The following is a 17,558-nucleotide window of genomic DNA, read 5'->3' on the forward strand; positions in this document are numbered from 1 at the left end:
ATAAAGTACAGGAGACTCTCCAGCCACAATATGAGAATGCGTAGAAAAGGAAATAAAACTTCTGTTGAATGTGGCTTTAACAACACTGCTTTTGATTTAAAATAAGTTTTGAATAAGGCTAAAAATGGCTTGAAAAATGCAACACAGAATCAATCAGGTTGGAAGAGACCTCTGGGATCATCATCAACATCATCAACAAAAACACTTAACCTGGCAATATTTCTTTCAGCCAAATAGATTTAAAACCAGTCTTGATATTTTTTTCCACGTGGTGAAATAGCCTGGCATTGACGGTGTTTCAGCCTGTCAAGACTATTTCAAACAATGTGTGTTACCTCACTGCTTCTGACAAGTTACTTGAGTATATAGCATTCATCATGCACTTTATGACAACATGCATAGTATAACTCAGATACATTTTAAAAGGAATATAATACTACTCTTCACTGCAGGTCCCCTGCTGCTGCAGCCTCGCTCCCCACAGGTAGGGCTGCATGCTTGAAACGTGTCTGAGTTAGTGTCTCGTCTTGGAGAGCAAGCCTTCAAACTATGGTTGGTGGTGTAGTGTGGTTGGTGAGGGTCCTGGGGTCAAGCATAAAGGGGAGGGCTGTCTCTCACAACAGTATTTCTTTATTAAAAAAAAAAAAAAAATCTCCTTTTTACACCACAGACTGAGTCTCTCAGCTGTAACCATGTCCTCAATAAAGCTATTTTTTTGTACTGCTGTACATTACCGTGGGCTGAAAATCGCTGTGATCTGTTACTGCTACATCTAACACCACATTCTTTTTAATCAAATGACTTCTGAGCGGTTATCTAGATTAAAGCACTTGAATGAATAAATAATGCAGTGGACTTAATAGTGAGGGAAGAAATAGATCAAATATAGCTGTAATTTTTGAGAGGATACATTTTTCTCACTTCTTGATTTTATGCATTTTTTAAAAGAAGTAGTTCTAATCACAATGTTTTTTTGTAATGTTTTTATTTAGTATAGTTGCATTTACTTTGATCTGTTGCTATTGTACTTAACAGGCAAGCCTGATATTTAACCTAAGGAAGATTTGCAAGCATTAATTTTCTTCATGTTTTCTCCAGGAAAAAAAATATGAAGTTCAGAACTTCAAATTTTTAGCTCTTTGTGCTGGTTTTACTGGAGGTAAAGATAAAAATTCAAGTCTTTAATGCTATACCACCAATATGTTTTCCTCTTCACTCCTGAGGTGGTGTTTTACAGACACTCATAACGTAACAACAAAGATAGGGCAAAATCGTGATTATTTCTGAGAATGGGAGTTCAAAGGGTGAACAACATCTTGTTGTGTGTGATAGACTGTGCTATTGAAAATACATGTTCAAACAATACAAGGAACAGAGTGAGCAACAGGATTTATTGCAGGTTTGTTCCCCCTTTACCCCCCAGTCACGTAGTCCTCCATATCTGGTCTTATTTTCCCAACTACTAAGGCATCCTCATTCTCCCCCAAAATGGGCAACTTGGAGAACATCTGACTTGTGCAGAGATATGACAGAATCGGTGAAAGAAAGGGTATATATGAAGACCAGAGCCCCCACCCTTATTAGTCTGTTCCTTTTGCTAAAGAAAAAAAAAGGATTTTTATGTGATAATGAATTAAATTAAAACAAACAAAAACCCAACTCCCTAACCTGTTCAGCTGCCCCAACCTATACCATTTGTTAGTTGCTCCCTAGCAGAAGATAAATAGCTCCTAAACGTAAACATTTTTTATTTAATTTTGCCCTGGTAAACGAAATAGCTCACTTGGAACATAACCAGGTCCTGGGATGAGGATAACTGTTAACAAGAGAAATTTTACCTTCTACATAGTAAAGAAGAGAGTTAACAGAACACCAGACAATTAGTACCAACTCAGTCTAACTCACTGACAAGAGCAAGGTGCAAGCAAATAAAATGAAAGCACTACAGGGTGAAACAAATAAGAAGGGGTTAAAATTGAATTTTATACATATTGGTGTAAACTGTAAATAAGATATACAGAGGTATGAAAAGAACATCATGGACAGAGAGAGGTGCCAGATGACAGGAGTGTTCCCTCAGATTCCAACCTTTCTCCTTCTGAAAAAATCCAGTCAGTCCTTTCAGTGTAGGGCATTTGTGGATTGATCATGTTGGGTGGGAGGAAGGGAAACCTTCCGTAGGGAAATCCACCGTAGCCAGATTGTAGATGTGTATATGGCTTTTGTGCGCTGTCACTAAAGAAGAAATAAAATGTAAACTTGAATGAAAAGACACTTCTTAAAAAATGTTTGTTGTGTCACTCTTGTGATGTAACGTGTAACAAATTTTGGATACCCTGAGAGAAACCTGCTCGTGCAGTAGCTCCTCTCTGTTAGCTACTCAGCTGAGATGTAGAAGAGTCAGGTTTAATGCCCCTATAGTATGAGGACTTTATTTCAACTTTGTCCTGTTTGTCAGCACAGTGCTTTAGGCACTGGTCTGGAGGATATGCTAAACTGGATTATTCTCTCTTCTTTCCCATAATTGATATTAGAGAGTCTTTGTATAAACAGCTCAGTATGAGTCGGCAGGGACAAAAACTGTTGTCACTAACCTTGGAGTAGGTTTCATCCTTTGACCTAATGGAGCAATCTGCAAGAGGAGGTGTGCTCCCTTAAGCTGAAGGGAGGGACCTTCACTGTGTTCTCCCATGTGCTGGATAAATGCCCGAATAGTTGCTGGGGGTGGAGGGTAGTGAGGACAGTGACTGTGAGGTTGGTAAAGCCACAGTGGTGGCAGTGTGACTGATTTTGTGATCAACTATAATGGTTACCTCTTAGGCATCTTCACAGAGAGATCAAAGAGGGGAAGCAAAATGTTTATTCAACAGGGCATGAAAAAGCTTTCCTTCCTAGCTTTGGTAACGACCATGAAATATCCATCTTGAGTGGATCCAAATTCATGACCTTTTTAGCTCATGCAACCATTAAACTGGCAACTCCGCTTTGTGTAGGTGGACCCTCATCTGGCACATGCCTCTACTTGGTGGGGCCTGGGGCAGAAAGGTGTTCTTGTGCTGGATGCTTGTAAATGATCTGAAGACCAGTGACAATCGATGCACCCTTGGCAAATTATGATTTGGGAGCTCATTATCACTTTGTGAAGCTCATTTTCCAGCCTACTGATTAAGCTTATAAAAGCGTAGTTTTAATATGCTTCCTGCTCTGTTTTTAATTCCCTGGCTGACAGTAAAGAAAATTCTGACCAACTCTCAGGACAATTTATACTCTTCTTTTATCTTCATGGCATATTGATCCTGCTGAACATTCCTTCTGCAAATTAATGAACGTGCATCTTAAATTCAGTTCATAGAGGTGGTGTAGTGAGCTTTTTTCTTCCTAGGGGCAGTTTGCTGGTTTTGTTTTCTGATAGGTACAACCTAGGAGGAATGGGTCAAGGCTCTTCTGTGGAAAAAATCTTTCTGATCTCTGTTAGTCTTTCTCTCTCCTTGATTAGAGTTTCCTGACCCCTAATGGTCTTATTGTTTTGAAGTTTTAATCTCACATTAAATTATAGAATATTGTCCTAGTAACCAAAACAGTGGCTGTGCTTACCTAGGAAAAAGCTCATGGAAAGTGGTCTTAGAAATCTGTCTGTGGCCTGAATAAACATGGGAAGCTCTGCATTTATTGCACTAGCTCTGCACTTGCTTACTTTTTTTCTTGTGTAAAAGTAGCTCTAAAAAAACCCCAAATTCCACAAATAAAAGACCCCCCAAAGAAGCTTCTAGTGCAACATAAACCAAGCTCTAAGACCAAAAACCCCTCTTACACCAAAGAAGCCGGGGGGAGCCCAGTTGGCTTGGGGAACTTCACTGATGTATTAAAGTACATTAAACTCTCCTCCTACCTTACGCGGAGGTTGCTCTCCTCCTTGGAGAAGCCCCAGGGTGCGGGCGCACACACAGGCTGCAGCGGTGCTTGCTCAGGCAGTCAGCCCTTCGCTTCGGTTCCCTTGGTGCTCTTACTGGATGGGAGCAGCAGCTGGGACTCTCTGCATGTAATTTTTCACCATTGTGAGCAGGGCCTGAGTCTCTGAAAAGGAAATAAAGGCTTCAGGATTCATCCCTGGAATAATGGCAAATTCAGGCATATTTCTTTGCAATGCAAGCTAAACTACCTGTATTTTTCGAACAAATAATTATTGCCTCACTCACCCTACACTCTGGAGGTTAACAGGCTCCCAATCATATGAATGAGGTAATCTTTCAACAACTTAACACTCAACTTGAGAACAGATGAAATAAGGAAACCACTTAGAGGAAAATAACCTCTCTGTGATGGCCCTTTCTCAGAAATACAAGATTTGCTGTTCAGCACCAGCAAGTGTGTAGGGAACCAGGTGAATGGGAGAATCTGTCCACTCCTCTAAGTACTTAATGGGACACTTATTTCCATTTGCTAAAGAAAGGCTGGTGACATCTGCGTTTAGTTGAAGAAGCTAATGGCAGAGGCAGACAAGGAAAGGCTATGCTGTAAAGCAAGAGGAGCAGATTAATGTTCCTTTCAGGTCAAAAACATGCGCTCTTTCTCATCTGAAAATCTGCGGGCCTCAGGAGAAGAAAAATGCTTGGAGTACTGAAAGATTAAGTGTAATCTAGTTGTTAAAGGAAAGGAATAGGGACTGTGAGTTTGACTAGGAGGTGAGAACGGGTTCAAAAAGGAGGGTGTCTCGGTTATACATGGAGTGTGTAATGTGTAGGATTCACCTAATGCTAATAAAGTGTATGTGTATTTGGAAAAGGTCTTAAAAACAAACTTTGCATCTTGTGTTTGGACAGTGTAACTTTCTATGACTGAAGATAAGATGGCAAGTGGTAACAAAGTGATTTTTACTCCTTTTCGATTTGGGGGGGAAACAAAAATCCTCTGTATAATCCAAGAGGAAGTTTAATTCCAGATTTATTTTCACAGCAGGTTGTCAGGTCTGTTATGGTCAACACCAAAACTTTTTCAAAACACGCCCAGGTGAGCTGAAGCTCATCTGTGATACTAGGTGTAGATTCTGCCAGTAGGGGCTTAAACATCTAAAACCAAAACACAGACAAATTGTGAAACGAAGAGGAACTTCAAAGCAATAAACAAACTGGTCTTAATGCTGTTGTAAAGCACTGGGAGAGCACATTTGTTGCCACCGAGCAAGCAGGTTTCCACAAAGCCAGAGAAGCTGAAGGAGTCGTGTGTGTGTTTTCTAATCCAGTTCACAGTTAGTTACCGCAGCCATTTCTCATTCAAGTTTACCTTTGCTAATACTGAAACATGTTGGTCCTTTGATGTGCGTTGCTGTGTGCTAGTATGACTAACAAGGGTTTATGTCTCTCTGTTCTGTGGTCCGTACCCAGACGAGACTGATGCCAGGGTTATTTACAATCTGTTCAGGTCATGGTTTTGCCTTTGGTAAAACTGCATAAACCGCATTTGGGTTCTGTGTGATGTTTCAGTGCAAGTATAATTTCATGAGCATTTTTCTCACTTGTGCTCTCTGTTCTGCTGGCAATTTGCATTAGAGATTTAAATTACAATTGCTTTGGCAAGATAGAAAGTGAACTAGTCAGTTCTGCCGTTGAATACTGTTCAGTTATTTAAAACTGGCGCACACTCTCTCTAGAATGCAATAATGTAATTAGCCATGACAATTTTTAAGCCATGTGTTTGTGTGAGTATATTTGATTATAACTAGGGAGGAATTTCTCATGCAGTATTGATTTTTTTTTTTTTTTCTTCCTTGTGGCTACAGCACACATTGACTAGGTATAGTAAGAATGATGTAAGTTGTTCATCTGCATTAACTGGGTTCTGAATTAAATATGACCTTTCAGAAAAGAAACCTGGGTAGTAGTATGAATTGCTTATACCAAGGGACAAAGCATTTCACTTTTGGACTGAGCATGAGAATTTCATATGACTTATAAAATTGAAGAATATTTTGTTTTGAAATAGCCTTATGTCTCCTCTGTGCTTAAAAAAGCTAGTCATCTAGCTGAGCTTTTGGAATTTCACATTAATGATGAAGTTCTGATATCGGCTTAAATTTGGTAAAAGCAAATCTAGGATATCTCCAGAGCTCCATACAAGAGGGTGATAAAAACATGCGGAAAAATTATTTTTTTCCTGGTTAATAATAAATTATAATCTTGTCTATTTTTTTTTTATTAAGAGAAATATAAATCTGACAAGTTCTGGAGTTATGGGCAAAACAGCAGTAGAATTTGGCTTGCATGTGGACTGCTTAATGATCTTTGGACGTGCCCTTTTATTTGGAATTTGTTCTCTTGTATTGAGTTTTTCTATCCTCTTGCAGCCACTATGCCTCCTTGCAGCTATTTAGATATCGGGAGCAATTTGTGAGTGTGTGTGGGCTTTCCAAGGGGAGGGGAGTGTGTGGAGGAGAGGCGAGGAGAAATGGTTTTGCTTATGGATTGTGTCTTTCTACATGAAAAGAGAAAGCTCCTTAGATGCTAATTGCGAAAACTTGTGATCAGACTGTGTCCAAAACTCCTCTAAAATTAGTGTTTAGAAGAATCAGCTTGTCTGATCTCAAATAATACACAAAATAGTGAGACAGGCAGAAGGATTTGCGGGATGGAGACAGATTTTGAATTTGGAAATGAGCAAGATGTTTTTTCGTCATAGTGAGGTACATTTGGAAAGCTCTTTATGGGACATATTCATAGCACTGTGGTCTTGTATTTGTTCTGACCAGAATAACTATTTCAAAATCATACTGAAAGCTTGCAAAACTATTGAATATTATACAGAGTGAAAATAACTTCGTTACAAATAAACTATTTGTAAAGAAATAGTTTCCCCAGAATGAAATAACTGGGGATGTTGAGGTGTTGGAGTGAGTCCAGAGGAGGGCGACCAAGCTGGTGAAGGGTCTGGAGGGTCTGACCTACAAGGAACGGCTGAGGGAGCTGGGGGTGTTTAGTCTGGAGAAGAGGAGGCTCCGAGGTGTAGACTTATTGCAGTCTACACCTACCTGAAGGGAGGTTGTAGTGAAGTGGGAGTTGGCCTCTTCTCCTGGGCAACTAGCGATAGGACAAGAGGACACAGCCTCAAGCTTCGCCAGGGGAGGTTCAGGTTGGACATCAGGAATAATTTCTTTTCAGAAAGGGTTATTAGACATTGGAATGGGCTGCCCAGGGAGGTGGTGGAGTCACCATCTCTGGATGTGTTTAAGAAAAGACTGGACATGGTCTAGTTGACAGGGTGGTGTAGGGGCAGCGGTTGGACTCGATGATCCCTGAGGTCTCTTCCAACCTGGCTGATTCTGTGATTCTGTGGGACATGTTCCTTCAAGGATTAATGGTGAAATATTCAGGTTTGGTTTATTTTTCCATGTTAATGAATTCAGGGATTTCTTTTTATTTTAAATGTAAAGAGTAGATAAAATAACACATTATATAGCTGTGGAATTACTGAATTTTCTATTGTTTACAGAAAACTTGAAACAGACCTTGGATTTTATGAGTGCATGCGGCATATCCTTCGGATCACTTATAAGTACAGCATGACAGCAGTGAAGTGCCTGTTTCTAGTAAGTAAAGAGGTTTGCTGATAGATTGCTTTCTATAAATAAGCAGTTAATTCCTGATAGAACATGTTGGGGCTGTTTTCCCCCTTGCCTATGGAGTTTTAATAGATTGAGGGGGGAACATCTGCGCTTTCAGGTGGTGAAAGCTGTTTGGGGTTGGGAACCCCAAAGAGCTAATTGCTCTTTCACCAAGAAGCATATGGTGAGAGAGGGGTATGTCAGTAATAATTTTCACAGGGGTAAATGATGTGACGTGCTGAGATGAAGGCTGGTCTTACTGGCTACCGAGGACTGCGATGCAACCACCGTGAGCTGTGCTGCTCAGCCAGCTTTTAACCTGCTTCTGCTCATACACGTGTGCAGGTGGAAGTGCGTTCGTCTCCTCCGAGCAGCTCCTACAGCTTGTGGGGACAGCTGGATGTCCCAAAAGTGCACAGTCACCACTCCTCTGTGTGTAGCTGCTGAGATGCCCAGCTTCTTCAGTGAGTCTCAGGTTATAAGGACCTTTCCTGCAGCCTGGTGCTTTGTCGTCTTTATTTACTGAAAAGCATTGTCTGCAGCAAGAGAAAGGTGGGATGACAGCTGTGATGCTGGGCCGGGATTTCATTGTGTGTATATCCCTATTGATACAGGAAAACAGGCCAAGAGTTAAAAACATCTTGGGATGAGGAGGCAGGCAGGGAGACATAACAACAAGCCTGAAATTCTGCTAACAAGTTAATTGTATAGATAAGAGGAACTGCTGGTACACAAACGGGTTAGAACTGGTCTTGTGGTTTAGAGCTCAGCCAACTCAGCATTCTAGGACGAAGGTGGAAAGTACACAGTGGAGAAGACTACGAGCCTTCAGGCTGAAGACCCCCACAGACGACCACCAGATAACAGGGCACAAGTGCCAGAAGGAGGAGACTTACGATAATGAGTTCCTGGAAATAATTACCATAGTCAAACCTATTCCCAGAACTAATTGTAATAACCCATCCAATATTAATGAATATGCAAATTTTGTGTAGTAAATGGATGCTTACTTTGTGGTCTGGTGTGCAAGTTTGGAGGAGAGATTCCCCTTGCATGCAGCACTGTAATAAACATTTTAGTTTTATAAGTTTTATAAAGTTTTATAACCCTTTAATGAGTTATAGGGTTTGATTCCGCGTTTCACTATGGAGGGAAGAAACCCAGATGTTGCAGAAGCTGTACTTGCTGTTAGTGGAAATGGACAGAAATTGCACACAGTCTCTTAAGAGAATTTGATGTTTTTAATAATCTCATCTGAAGACCAAAAGGCAAGGGATGACTTTTGACATTATAGGTGTCTTAAATAATAAAGCAAATCAAGATTCCCAATTTGGAAACCTACTCAAGGGGAGATGGTGCTTTCAACACTCATTTGTGAAACTGATACTACGCTGAGATATTTCATTGTGGATTTGTGTGATGAGGTATCAAACCTGTCTAAACACTTGATATGAAGTAAAAGACTGGAACGTGTCATTGCTGCATATCTCTTAGTTTATCTTTTTATTAGTTCAAGGCTGCCCTAGTCCAGACTGTATTATATTATTCGTATTATATAGTTGGATTTAGTTTTCAAGTCCTTACTCGGCCAAAGAAGCATTAATGTTAATAGGGTATGTGCCTGAATAAAGGACTAGAAATTTGCAGAGGTAAAGAGCCCTTTGGTGCCTGACGACTTCAAAGTATAAGTTTTATAGACTGGATCTCTTCTAGAGCAAAACTCCTGCTGGGAACAGCAAAAACTCTGGGCTCTCCTTGGAGAGTCTGGAGTGGCCAGGTGGGGTCTGCCATTCCCTGGTGCAGAGCACAAGGGTTGTGTGGGCAGGGGCTACCCCCTTTCAGGACAGGGAGGGAGGTGAAACAGATCATTCCCTGTGTGCAGCACAGCTGGACAACGAGGCTGCTGCTCTCCCACATGTGGAGGCAACTGGCAGGGGGTAGCTCAGGACATGGCAAGAGACCATCCCACCGCCTCCGGAGAAACTGAGAGCAGGCAGCAGACATGCAGACGCATGAGCCCTCTGGGGTTCCTCTAGGAGCTCCGTCACCAAGGCTGGTGCCTCTGTAGGATGCTTCAGTGTTAAAAGGAAACTCTGCTTTCTTCTGTCAGTGCCATGACGTGGTAGGACCATGAGGAGCAGGGGGGGTCAGTGCATCATGTCGCTGTCGGTTCTACGGGGGCTGCTCTTCGGGGCCTGCCTGGGTTACCATGAATGTGCACAGTGTGATCTGCAGCACTTTGATGTTTAAGAGGAGCTGGCCGAAGTGAAGGCATGGCAGAGGCAGGGCTTTTCTGTTCTAAAAACTGCCCTAAGCCCCAACAAATCCAGGCACCTCAAAGCTTTCTCCGTAGTGCCAAAGCCTATAAACTACTGTTTTCCCTGGCCAAAGGTGTAACGAAAGCTTTCAGGCATAGATGGTTGCAATAGAAACTGAAGGGAGGGGGCAAAAGGAGGCAGAAGGAAGAAAAAAACTTAATGCAACAAAAGGGAGTTAAACACCTCCCACCCCCCGCCCCTCCAAATCCCAGAGACAGGGAAGTAGATATTATGAAGCAGGTTTGGTTTCTAGCAGCTTGATCTTTGCCTTTGTGTGCACTTGGCTTTGTGTCCATTGATGTCCTGTTGGTAATTATTCTGTTGACACCTGTATTCATGATGACACCCCTATATCACATTTTCATCACAGTGTGAAATGTCGCTCTTTTTGCTTTTGTTTTGTTCAGTACTATGAATTTAGCCCAGAACTGAAAAAAAATAGATACTTCTCACAACATACAATGGGACATTGATAACCTTGCAGCTTAGTTACTGATCCTATCTCAGTACTTCCATCTCTCTCCCTCCCACCCCTCTTTTTCAGCAGGCAAGCTTTTCCCTCAACAAGCTGATGACAGAATAATTTCTCCAGGTTGATTGTTTGCCCCACATGGTCCTCTGGAGATCTTCATACAAGTGGAGAGAAGCAGATCAAAAGGCTGCAAGAAAAAAAGAGGCAGAGGATTGAAAAAAGCCACCATAAAGATCCTGCTCAAGTTTCAGTCTGATGATGAACAGACTTGTAAAGTATTCTGAGACCTGTCAAATTTTCCCATCTAAAATCCAGGCCTATTTTAAAAAGAATTTTCATAATGAGCGTTTCTTTCCCCCCATCCACAGGCTCAGAGTATTTTCTGAAAAAGTTCTGCAGGGCAGAGGAGTCGAACACTTGATCACATGCAGGAGCACAGGATAGATGGAGTACAGCTGACTCAACAGCTACAGGGGATTTGGGTAAGTGCCCAGCATGTCAGCCAACTCGAACTTACTAAAATATTGGTGAATGTCAAATTATTTGTTACTTTTTAAAGAACATTCTTACTTTATCACCTGTCAGACATATTTAACCTTACTGGGAAATCTCAGTGGGAGTTTGTCAGGGAAGAAGTATGCAGGGAATGGCTATCGAAAACATTTTAGCATCCAACTGTGAAGAGAGGCGTGATACTTTTTTTCGCAACTTAGATTTTACCTAAAGGTACCCAGGCCAGACTCATGCTATTAATGTGAGGGGAGGAAGGTTACAAAGCCCTTGCAGTGCTGAGGCTATCAACGTATGTCAAACCCACTCATGTTGCTTTTAGGAGGGAAAGAATCAATTACTTGAAGGAGACAATGTTCTCCAACTTTTGGTGTCAGCCAGCCTGTTCCCACAATCGTTGCATTGATGAAGGAAAATTTTGATAAGCGAGACTTATCTGGCTCCACTGCAATCAAATGACATGGGTTTGCTGATTGGAAATTACATTGTCTCCGGTCACAAAGATGACTGGACATGATAATTGCACCACCTTTGTTTATTTTTAAAGTAATAATAATGGCAATATATTCTTGAATGAAGAGAGTGGGGATTTGAAATCAAGTCTTTAGTTAAGCTGATGAACTGATACAGTCTAAATTGATGTAGTTACTCTAATTGCTTTGTGTACTGTGAGGGGAAACTTTATCATGGTCTAAGAGCAGCAGAAGATAGGAGTGTTGGCCCTGCTCGCATGCTTTTATCAAAGAATGTTTTTATCAGTGCGTGACATTTTGTTTTCTTTCAGCTAGGTCTTGAGCGGTACCTCTCAGGCTTGTTTTAAAGGTTGGCTTGAAAATGACTTCAAACCTTGTTTTAAGGCCAAAATGGCTATGAGAGGGACTTGAAACACGGTGAAAGAAATATCGATACGTGAATCTTTTCTATTTCACAATAGAAATAGTTTTTTTCTTTTTAAATATAAATCCGAGAACAGTGTAAGTGCTCTCTGATTTCACAGCGTCTGTGAAATCCATGGCATTACATACTTAGGCCAAGATATTAGCAGCATTATTTACTGCAAATTTGTTTAACATTTAAGGATTAGATAAGGCTGTACTGTACTGCAGCAGTATTCTACAACTTTACTGCTTAATTTCTGTTCCTAAAAGTAAGGAAATTAAAGTCATCATGATGGCATAAACTGTTGCTGCTGTTTGTCAGGGAAGTCTTATTTTACTGGTAACTTTCCAAGCTGCAAACAGATGGCTGCAGTATAATCTACTTGCTAGTGACATCAAGCATTATTTACTGAAGATTTATACTTATATTGCTCTCTTCAAAAGCGTAAAAAGAGTAATTAAGTAGAATGATACCCATTTAGATCTTTATCTGCCCATGTGACTGCAGGGCTCTGGGGGAAGGCAATAGGAATAAGAGTGTCTCATTACTAGATCAGTGTGTTTGAATCCAGACCATGGTTAGAGGCAACTGAAGGCCATTAGCATGTGATGACTCTTCAGTGGCCTATATCAAATGATTTGATAGTCTCTGTAAATTTGCTAGCTGGTGGAACCCCCGTAATGATCAGTGGTCTGAGAAGGAAATCTGTAGACTGAATGTGCATGTGTTGAGAATGTATTTCAGTGTAGGAACAACCTCTTCCTTCCAGGATTTAGGGACACTCTTTGTACGCTCCCTGTACAGGGGACTCCACGCGACTGTTGCTTTTGTGTTTCAGTCCAAGCTGATCCTGGACTCACTTTAGTCTCTCAGCGATCTTCCAAATTGTGATGTCTCCACTAAAAGTGAAAGAGAAACACAATGTAAAACAGGTGCAAGAGAGCAAAATCAGCCCATTTTTTTCTCAGTATTGGATTGAGTAGCTAATGTCTTAAAAACACTAGTAGTGTTCATTACAGATACTTCTGTATGTAATAGCCAGTCTGTAGGTGGGTGCTGCACGGCTGGTTGTTACCTGATGGTCCTTGTTTTGTAATCAGGCGGTTTTAACTGTTAACTATAGATTTTTTTTTTCTTGTTTATATTTTGTAGCTGAAGTGAGAAGTGCAAAATCTAAAACGACTTTTAGTTTTATGATGCGAGTCAGATATGCAGTGACTTTAATAGGAAATCTATCTGTTTTCAGTAGGTTTATGTTCTTGGCCTTTCACGTTGAATCCACCGAAGTTGTGTTAAAGAATTTAACTTCTAACACACAATATGAAAGAAATGCAGAGCTAAGTACAAAAAGTCAATTAACGTGCATTTTAATAATTAAAAGGAGGACTTGCTTTGTCAACAACTTCCAAGTTTGGGCTACAATGATCTTTTCTGATGACTGCAATAGTCTCCAAATCTTATACTGAATTTCCTTTCTTTTTTCTCAGGTCTCTTGCTGATGTCAAAGTTTTTCTGGTGAGGCAGACAATATGAAGAGTGTTAAAGTGAGAGGAGAATTTGTTCAAAATACTTTAATTCAGGTCCAAAGCTTTGACCATAGATCACTTCCTTCAGGCCCATTTTCCTCTCAGATCTTCTCTCACTGACAACATTCTGCACTTCATATCTGCGTGAATGTCGTGTGGGAAACAGTGGTTAATTCATGCAGGTTGGAAGAACAGAATAGAAATCAGTCTTTCCATGGTGCTCGGGAGATGTGATTTTTGTTCATTTTTATGTCTGGAACTTTAAGCTGATTTGTGTTTTCGATGTTTATTGAGGTATCCGTGAACCATGGAGTTGGAAACATAATTTCAAACATAAACTTAAAATTTTTAGCTTATCTATAATAAATGTCTGGAAGAGTTTTGGCTATATTTTCTGTGAAATGCAGGAAGAAAGATCGAAATATCCTATTGAAGTCATCTTTGTGGGACAGCAAAGCAAGTATTCTGGCAATATTTGAAGTAGAATCCAACTGTTCTATCACTGAGCATAACTACACTAAAAATAATACGGAATGGGATGGGGGGAAGGTAGTGCATTTGAAGAATATTAGAATTTCACTAGTAGATGTAGGAAAAGCTAGAATAACTCTGATATTTAGCACAGAATAGCAGGTGACCAGTTTACTCCATGACTTCAACAGTCTTAAGTGAATAGGTTTAGATCTAGTAAGTCAAGATCTCTGGCTTGTTCAACAAATAGTTGTGTGGTTTTTTTATACTTTAAAAACTGTATTTCCCTAATAGTCTGTCTTCTTGGAAGAAGGTATTATGTTACTTTGTATAAATCTCTTGGAAATATTTCATATAGTCATATTCTTCATTTGATCACAGTTTCTCTTCTTACCTTTAAATATGAAGTTAAGTTAGTTTCTTTTCAGACCGGATTAAAAAATCTCACTGCATCCAAGGATTTGTTGTAACAATGAAGACAGACACGTATACTGAAGCACAGTGTTTAAAATATTATTATGAATGTTTTGAAGCATTAAAATGTACATACGTGTTTCTTTTTTTGAGCTTATTGGCACTATGGTACACCAATTAAATTTCCCTAGTCTTTAGGCAGGCAAAAAAATGGTATCAGCTGGAGATTTGCCTATCCAAAGCTATGAGATGAAGCTCCAGATGGACCTGGGCTAGTGTGTATCTCTTTAAGCACACCTTTTACTGATTTTATAGGTTGAAGAGCACTGCATGGCTGTAAGGCTTCTATTATTTACCCAACATACACATTTAATTCTCACTACCAGTAATAAGATTCACAAAAGACTGAACTGTGTCTTTGGGAACCAGATCTTTGCAGCCTTTTGGTGTTCAGCAGGGTTTAGAATGGTTATTTCATTTCAGTCTGTAAGAAAGCTATGGATTGCTTCCATATAAATATTTTATGGTCTTGAATTTCAGTTTCCCATGTAGCATGCTGGTCAAAATCTGACATCTTTCAGATTAAAGTCTAGTGATTTTGGTGTGGCTTCCTTTTGTGGAAAATTAATGTCTTTGTCTCAGTCTCTTTGGCTTTCTTATCTTATGAAAGAGATAATTGTAAAAGGACTGGAAAATAAGCCAGATTTCTTCTGAACTTAAGCACCAAAGCAAAAACTTTGTATATTGTTTTTGAAAAGCTATGAAAAAAATTGTTCCCTGGCCTCATTTTCCTTGGACACTGTAGACACCTGCTTGGTTCACAAAACATCTTGGCATTTGAGACTTTAGCTGTGATTTATTCTTTGTCGGGTAAAGCTCCTGTTTGGTTCTCGTGGAAGCTTGATTAAGGAGGGACTCTAAGCTTTGACACAACTTTTAATTAGAAAGTTGATGTAGTATGGAGCTAATCCAGGACTCTTGTTTTTAAATCTCAAGAATGGAGTGGAAATATATGACTAGCAAATAAACACGGGTCATTCTAGGACCAAATAATTGATGCTGAAGGCAACTCCATGCCTGACTACATGCGTGCGTTTAATGCGTGGTCTTTCTTGTGTAGTCCACAACTGCTCTTTGTGTTCTGAATAGCTACGAGAGAGAGAGAGAGAGATTAGTTTACCTATTTAAAACAAAGCTATTTTCCCATTTTGTGGGGAAAAAAAATTAGCTGTTTTTGTACATTCTAGGGTGCACTGATATCTGTTCTTAGTTTTATTATTTCCTCATATATGTTAAATCATTACATTTGTTGTACTTCTGTGCTGTGTGCCCTCAAATGCTGTAATTTTGGGAACATACAGTCTGTTCACAGGTTTGGCTCTGTCATCAGCTTTAGTCCTCTGTTTAGGAAACTGCCGACCTTCAAGACACGTATCTGTGCGTCTCTGTGTGTATATATTTGTCATGTATATGTGTGTGTATGCATGTCTGCATATATATATTTTTTTCAGCTTTGCAGGTTTTGCTTGGTGTCAGAAACGGGGTTCACTAGTGGAGTCTGAAATCAGAGAAATCTGTAAGAAAAGAAATGCTGTGTTTCGAAGTCTCAGCACCAAAGATAAACCACAAGCAGAGGGAAATTTTATAGTTGAAATATGTCTTAAAGTTCTTCGCATCAGGTGCCCTTTTTTCTGTAACAATCCTTCTGAAAAAAAGGGAATCATCACTGTCTGATAGGCTTGTCTACAAAAGATACTATAAAAATCCAAGTCCTATTTCATCATCAGAAGAGCCAAGGAGATAAAGTGGAAGGCAATAGTGAAAATGTGATCTGGATAGTTCGTTATAATGGGGTGTACAAGTTAAAAGAGAAAGTTCCACTGAAAAACTTGAGGTAGAGAGGGATTCTGGTTTTGTTCACCAGGTTACTTTTAAACAGTACATGTCTAGAAGCAAAGCGATTCTGGAAGACCTGACAGCAGTGCAGTTAACGCACTTCACAACTATTCACAACTTGAGTGCAGATGCAGGAGCAAGTGTGGCAGTAAGATGAATGTAAGCCAAAAACACAAGGAACTATTTTGTCATGAGATGACTGAGAAGTACTGATTGAACTATATAATGATAATTTTCAAATCTTTTTTATGAGTAAAAGCAGTTTCTATTCCATTACTTGTAGAGACCTAATGTACAATGCCAGAAAGCATTTAGGCAGTTTCCTAGATATGTATGAAAACACTTATAAATGTTCCACCAGCTTTATTTTATGTGCTCATCACATCTATAATTTTCTTTCAGAAGTTTTCATTATTACTATTAGCTGTTTTTTTGATAAACTTATCCAGTCAGAAGGCATAAAGATCACCATATTATTTTGCAGAACTGCCACATCCTGTGAATGAAAAATAAGAACAAGCAGTAGATTATGGGATGTTCTCATAAAATAAAGGATGAATATTTGAAATAAGTAATATACTCAGAAGTCTGAACTGGCTCAAAAATTAATTTCAATTAAAAAAATGAAATTTTATTTAATTTCAATAAAAATGTAGGACTTAATCAGTGAATGCTATTCACAATGGAAAATTTTTGGAAGTCTTTTTGGAGAGGATGGGTGAAGAGAAATGAATGTCGGGTGATGAGAGGGAAAGAAGGTATCTAGATAGGTCAAACCACTGCTTCTCCATGAAACTCAATTCCTAAATTGACTGCAAAATGGCTTTTATTTAAATCATAAACATCTTTGAAATTTTGTGTGGGTTTCCTGACATGGTGAAGTTTATGAAAGCAGGGATAAGGGCTTTGTAAAATGGTAATTTTTGAATTGAGGACTGCATGTTGCAACTCTTACCTCGTTGTACTCTTCAATGATACGCAGCACAGAACAGTAAGACATGCAGTTGTGACTCAGTGCTGGATGTATAGACAGCTCTGGTTCAGCAGAGATTCATGCCCTGACTATTTCAGCATTCTGGAAGTTTAATTTTATTGCACTGAACCCTGGATACGTTGGGCTGTTTTTCATTTGAACTGATTCTTTTAGAAATCTTCGTGAACCATGGTCTCTGAAATCATTTAATCAACCATGTTTGGTAAGTCTTTAAATCCCTGACTCTGTCTATACCTGGCCTTTAAAACTCTTTTGCTCTAGTAACACTTAAGATAGTTGTCATGTGAACTTCTTTTTGTGTTAATGGAAGTCCTGCACTCGGATCTTTACGTCCACCCCCAAGTCAAGGGAAGGAATGGTTTCCTTGCTAAACAGAAAATACCAGACCTTGTTTGGAAGAGATCCTTAGGTGGATAGGTGGAGGCAGAAACATTCTGAAGTAAAATTATTTAAGTGACTATGACAGTATTTTTTGGGGTGATTT

This window comes from Nyctibius grandis, chromosome 23 (assembly GCF_013368605.1).
Source record: "Nyctibius grandis isolate bNycGra1 chromosome 23, bNycGra1.pri, whole genome shotgun sequence".
NCBI classification, from domain to species: domain Eukaryota; kingdom Metazoa; phylum Chordata; class Aves; order Nyctibiiformes; family Nyctibiidae; genus Nyctibius; species Nyctibius grandis.